Source organism: Lepidochelys kempii, chromosome 16 (genome assembly GCF_965140265.1).
Source record: "Lepidochelys kempii isolate rLepKem1 chromosome 16, rLepKem1.hap2, whole genome shotgun sequence".
Classification (NCBI taxonomy): domain Eukaryota; kingdom Metazoa; phylum Chordata; order Testudines; family Cheloniidae; genus Lepidochelys; species Lepidochelys kempii.
In genome coordinates, this window is record NC_133271.1 from 22,807,765 (window position 1) to 22,813,764 (window position 6,000).

Below are 6,000 nucleotides of genomic sequence, written 5' to 3' on the forward strand. Positions count from 1 at the left end.
AAAGGCCACTGAGCTGCTTTGCATCTTCCACTTTAAGACTATCTGATGCAGATAGGACTATAAGTGCAGCAGGTGTTCCAAGTTCCACTTGCTTATTCATTTTCATTCCAAAAAGATTCAGCCTTGAGACAAGGAGCTGGAAAAGCAATGGTGGGAAAGTCTGTTTCTTCCCTGTTCCATCACGTTCCTGGGATATGTTCGGGCATATTCTGTGCAACAAAAAATATATAACTATTGCCCTCAAGAAGACTTGGGAGTTCCGATACCCAGAGACTTCATGGGACTGTGAGTGATGGGATTAGAGGAGTGAGTTCAGGCTGCCACCTGCCTGGATCTTTATAAAACAGGCTCCATTTTTTGCAGCTCCTTCAAAGCTGATTTGCAAAATGCTGGCTAGCCTTCCAGGTATGGGGCAAAATCCCGCGAATCGGGATCCAGCGGAGTTCATCCCTCCTCTGTCCATGCATGTCCTTTTCCATGAGAACCCCCTCCACCCTCCCAAGACAGCTCAGAAAGCCCACAAGCGCCCCACAGGTGGAGCGATTATTCAGTGCTAGTCTCCTGACCATAGGCTGACCACTGCGTTTGCTCAGAGTGGTTTCCTGGGATGGGCTGCTTTCCAGCTGGCACCAACCGATTCCTTGCACTTAAGATCTCAGACTGGACTTAAATAGTCCCAGGAGGAGAGGTGAGAGGCAAGTGCCCCCGCTGTTGAGCCACCCAGCATGCTGCGGAGCCCGCTGCACACAACTGCAAGCCTGGGGTGTGGTTAAATAAAACCACCTCTTGATCTCTCTGTCGCTGGCGTCGTTTTGAGTTGGTGGCCTGACTTCCCATAGTTTGCTTTGGTGGCTTGAGTCTGGCTAGAGTGGCTGGCTAGAAACACAGCCTCATTCCCAGGCTGTCCCTCTCAGCCAGAGCCCACTGGGAAATGGGGAGACACAGAGACAGCACTAAGTGAACCAAGTCTGCTTCAAGCCGTCAGAAGAATATCGGTGATGCTGTAGGACTATTTTTCCTGCCCCCTTTTCACAGAGGCATAGAGCAGCCTGTGCTTTACAGTCCCTTGAGACATTTTGGCAGCATGATCTGTGATTCCTATCAGAGCGTCATTTGCTGTGGGGCAAGTAGGGGTAGCAGCTCCCCCACGACTTTTCACAAGTCTATTTGCTCCATCATGACGTCCATGTTTAGCCCCTCTCGGACTTTGGACGTGCTCATTAGGAAAGCACTAATTGCCTAGTTTTTCTCTGTCATGATGCAGTTTGGAATGGAGAATGTACTAAATGCTGGCACCACTTTGCTTCGCCCCCTTGAATGTTTCTGAAATGACTCCCCTGAGTCCAAAGGACTGTGAGAACAGCCTTTCGGGTGCTTCTGCTCCTTGCTGACACCTGATAAGGCAGAGATGTGAGAAGATCCAGGGGTTGGGTGGTGAACTCGGAAAAATTCAAAGTGGAAAGATAAACCACAATGAGGGCTCTTAACCACGGGTTTAGATCACCAAGGGACGTGGTGACCTCTTGATCACTTGGAGTGTTTACGCTGAGAATGGGCATCTTTCTCAGGTTCTCCCTCCAATGCAGCGCCACAACTCGATTGTTGCATCTGTCGCGGCGACGCTTCCTCCATCGACGGAAGGGGTTTCTCGGTCAATGTCGTTAATCCAGCTCGGTTCTAGAAAGCTGTTATGTTGCTGGTGGCGGGTTTGGGGCCGGGAAAGCTGCCACTCTTTTCCCAGCCGGTTGGCTCATTTTTGAGGGTCGTGGTGGGTCATCAGCTGAATATGAGCTCCCAGTGTGACGCTGTAGCCGAAAGGGCTAGTGCAATCCTTGGCTGCATACACAGGGGCATCTCAAATTGGAGTAGAAGGATTATTTTACCTGTGTTTGGCACCGGTGTGCTCGCTGCTGGAATCCAATTCTGGTGCGCACAAATGAAGAAGAATGTTGACAAATTGGAGAGGATTCAGAGAAGAGGGACAAGAATGATTAGAAAACATGCCTTCTAATGACTGAGCTCCTGGAGTCTATCCACTTAGCTTAACAAAGAGAAGGTTAAGGGATGACTTGACGACAGGCTATAAGTGCCAACATGGGGAACAAATATTTGACAATGGGCTCTCCAGTCTAGCAGAGAAAGGTCTAACAATCCAAAGGCTGGAAGCTGAAGCTAGACAAGTTCAGACTGGAAATAAGGCATACATTTTAAACAGTGAGAATAATTAATCATTGGAACAATTTACCAAGAGTTGTGGTAGATTCTCCGTCATTGACAATTTTAAAATCAAGATGGGATGTTTTTCTAAGAGATCTGCTCTCGGAATTATTTTGGGGGCAGTTCCCTGGCCTGTGTTATACAGGAGGTCAGACTAGATCAGGGTGGGGAACCTATGCCCCCCGGGCCGGATCTGGCCTGTTGTTTAATTTCGTCTGTCCCGTGGCAAGTCTCGGTGCCATGGGCTGGAAGCCCTGAGCCTTAGAGCCCCTCCCCACCACCACCACCAGCGGGGCTGGAGCCACGAGTGCCAGCTCTCCCCGCTGCGGGGAGAAGCCCCAAGTCTTCACCTCTCTCCCCCCCCCCCAGCCCCACTCCATGGGACTGTGTGTGGCCCACGATTGATTTTTTTCTGTGAGTCAATGGCCCGTGATAGAAAAAAAGGTTCCCCACCCCGGGCCTAGATGATTACAATGGTCCCTTCTGGCTTCTATGAATCCCTAGTGTTGAAGATACTGGACCCAACCCAGCTTCCAAGGAAGTCAAGGGCAAAATTCCCACAGACATCAATTGTTGTATGAAGTGTAGTTGTTGCCATGTCAGTCCCCGGCTATTAGAGAGACACGGTGGGTGAGGTAATATCTTTTATTGGACCAACTTGGTGAGAGAGACAAGCTTTCGAGCCACACAGAGCTCTTCTACAGGGCTGCCTGTGTGGCCGGAAAGCTTGTCTCTCTCGCCAACAGAAGTTGATCCAATAAGAGACATTTCCTCCTGCACCTTGTCTCCCAGCCATCAATGACAGTGATTGGCCCTATTATCTGAAACAAGCACATAAAGGCCCTGAAGTGAATACAAAAAGCTCTAGTCCCCCGCCGCCCTAGAGAGTCTTTATTCTGAGAGGTTTCAGAGGAACAGCCGTGTTAGTCTGTATTCGCAAAAAGAAAAGGAGGACTTGTGGCACCTTAGAGACTGAGATGATCTGCAAACAGGAGCCAGCCTGAGGAGAGTGGAACAGAGTGGGGATCTTTCTGTAACAAAAGCGGCCTCTTTTCGGCCTTTTAGAGCTGGATCCCCTTTAAATGGATCTTTTCACTACATGTTTTCTTTGGGTTGGGACCCTGGCACTCCCCGAAATGTGGCCTGCCCCGATTGGAACCCCACTGTACTCCTGGAAGCCCTTCTAGAAATGAAGCCTGCTTGAATTGACCTCTATAGCATGGGACCCTCTCCCAGCAGCCAGGCCTGCTCAGATTTTGGAACTGCTGTTACCATGACAAGCAGAAATAGGGCCTGCTCTTGTCTCCGGTAGATGTGACCCGCCCGAAGCCCTACGGGCCTCCAAGAATGTTCCAAACCTTAGATGCCAGAAGTAGCAGCAATGAAGGTGAAGAGAAAGGGGGGGGGGGGGAGGCAAAAATCTGCACCAGTTCCTTGAGATAATGGCATGAGTTTCAAGCTCTCTGCCTCCCTCCCCATGCCCAGCTAGCCCCCCTGCACGCTCTGTGTCAGCTCCAGGTGGACAGCGAATGGCTCCGTTTCCAGCACTGCCTCCCTACTTGCCCCTCCACACACACTCACACTCACAAACCCAAAGCACCTGTGGAAGGAAACAACCCTCTCCTGGCAAGTGAACGTGCACTCAATGTCCTGCACGCAGCTGTGCGTGGGGGAGAGGCGAGAGGGAGGTTCCCAGGGCTGCTCTTTGATGAATGGGAAAGCGCCCTGGCTGCCTTATCTAGCACTGGCCGTGGACCAAGACGGTGAGGGCAGCTCGAGCTGCCCCCTTGCTACTGCAGCCATCTCAGATCTCATTCATTGAAACGCAGGCCTTTCCCCCTCCCCCCTTAAAAAGGTTTAATTTGCTCCTAACTCCCTGGTTATCCTAGCCCTGGAGTTGAATTTAATGATGTTAGTCAGCGAGGACCTGGTTGGCTGCGCCGTTCTGAAGGCTGATCGGGAAATCAATTGAGGGCAAAATTGCGGCAGACAATCGTCCCTTTGTCCGTCTGCCAAGGTTAGCCGAGCTGAACAAAACTTCCTTGAGCTGCAGCTCACACAAAATGCTGAAGAGCTGCTGTAGGGGCCGGTTGGAGAGGTTGGAGAGGAGGGATCAGCGGGAGGAAGAGGGAAAAGGGGTGGTGGGGGAACAATGGCAGCAATTAGCATATGCCCACGCGCGCAAGCCTGTTGTGCGTGTGATTGAGATGCGGTCAGCCGGTGGGAGACAGGCCCCTGACTGTGCTCTTCCGTCCAGCTTCTGCTGCTTGCTGTTAGCTCTCAGCTGAGTGGCTTTCAAAAGAGGAGCTGATGGTCAGCGGCTGACGGGTGACGGCCTGCATCGAGCGAGACGCTGGCGGAGAATGGGGCCCAGGGAGGGCAGCGCGTTGGCTCGTCAGGGGCTGCGTGCCAAGGGAGCGCCCATCATTAGAACACGCCGCGACATGTGCAAAGCACGGGAGAGGCATCGACTGACTGGCTCCCTGTGTCTGTGGCAGGGAGGGGCGTATCATTATCTCCCATTCTACAGCTGAGGAGACTGAGGCACAGAGCACACAGGAATTGGATCAGACCGGAGCTCCATCTAGCCCAATGTCCTGACTCTTACAGAATTACATGCTTCGGAGGAAGGTGCAAGAAACCTCACATTAGGCAGATGTGGCATGAGACCTCCTCCTAACTCCTCTAGTTAGAGATTGGCTGATACCCTGAACCGTGAGGCTTAATATCCCTTGAAAAATTGTTAGCATTTGACTAAAGGGTGACACACTTTGTTGTTTCTGGTGGCTGAGCTCTTTGCACATCCCAGGAGCAACTTCCATCCCTCCATTTCTCCCACCCCACCCCCAAACTTCCTGTGTGCCACCTTCCCCTCCCCTGCTACAACCCTCCTACCTCATGCCAGGGCTCTGTGTTTCCTCCATCCCACCTCCCCCCCATGCTAGGGGCTCAGTGTGTGTTACATCCAAAGAAATGCCATCAAGTTGAGTGTAGGGCCTCACAATTTGAGTTGGTAACTCTGGATATTCTTGATATCCATATAACTGTCCAATCCGTGTTTTAATCTTGTTCAATTCTTGGCTTTAATGACATCATGTGGCAATGAGTTCCACAGTCTAAGTGCATGTTGTGTGAAGAAGTATTTCCTTTGATTGGTTTGCAGTCTGGTGCCTTCCATTTCTTCGAACGTGCCCATGTTCCAGTGTTATGCGAGCCTAAGGCTGCCATTCCCAAACATTGATGCCTAAAACTAGACACCTATATCCATACTAAGGCACCTAGTTAAATAACCCGATTTCCAGAAGTGCTGAGCACGTCAGTGGAAATTGTGGGTGCCTCAAGCCATTGCTTTAGGTTTGTATGTGCAGATTCAGGTGCTTAACTTCATATTTGAAAATCTTGGTATCTCTCAGAGACTCTGCCTCGTCTGTGAATGGCTAGAATGATACTTAGCTTCCCGACAAGAGTTTTGAGAGACTTAATCTACTGACGCTTTGCAATCCTGGGATGAGAGGCACTGGAATATATAGGGGGAAAGTATTATCATTATAGCTTGGAGGATGGCGATTCTGGAGCCCTGCATATCTTCTGCTTGCCTATTTTCCTATTACAGTCACTTGGGGGCAGATCCTACCCTCTCTCATTCACACCAGTCTGCCAACGGCAGACAGGGCCTGGGGGAACATATAAAGGGATAACAGCAATTTTACTCTCCACTGGTTTTCCCAATCAACATCCCCTTCAGAGCTGGATGTCAGCAGTACAGAAACCCAGTGGCAGATT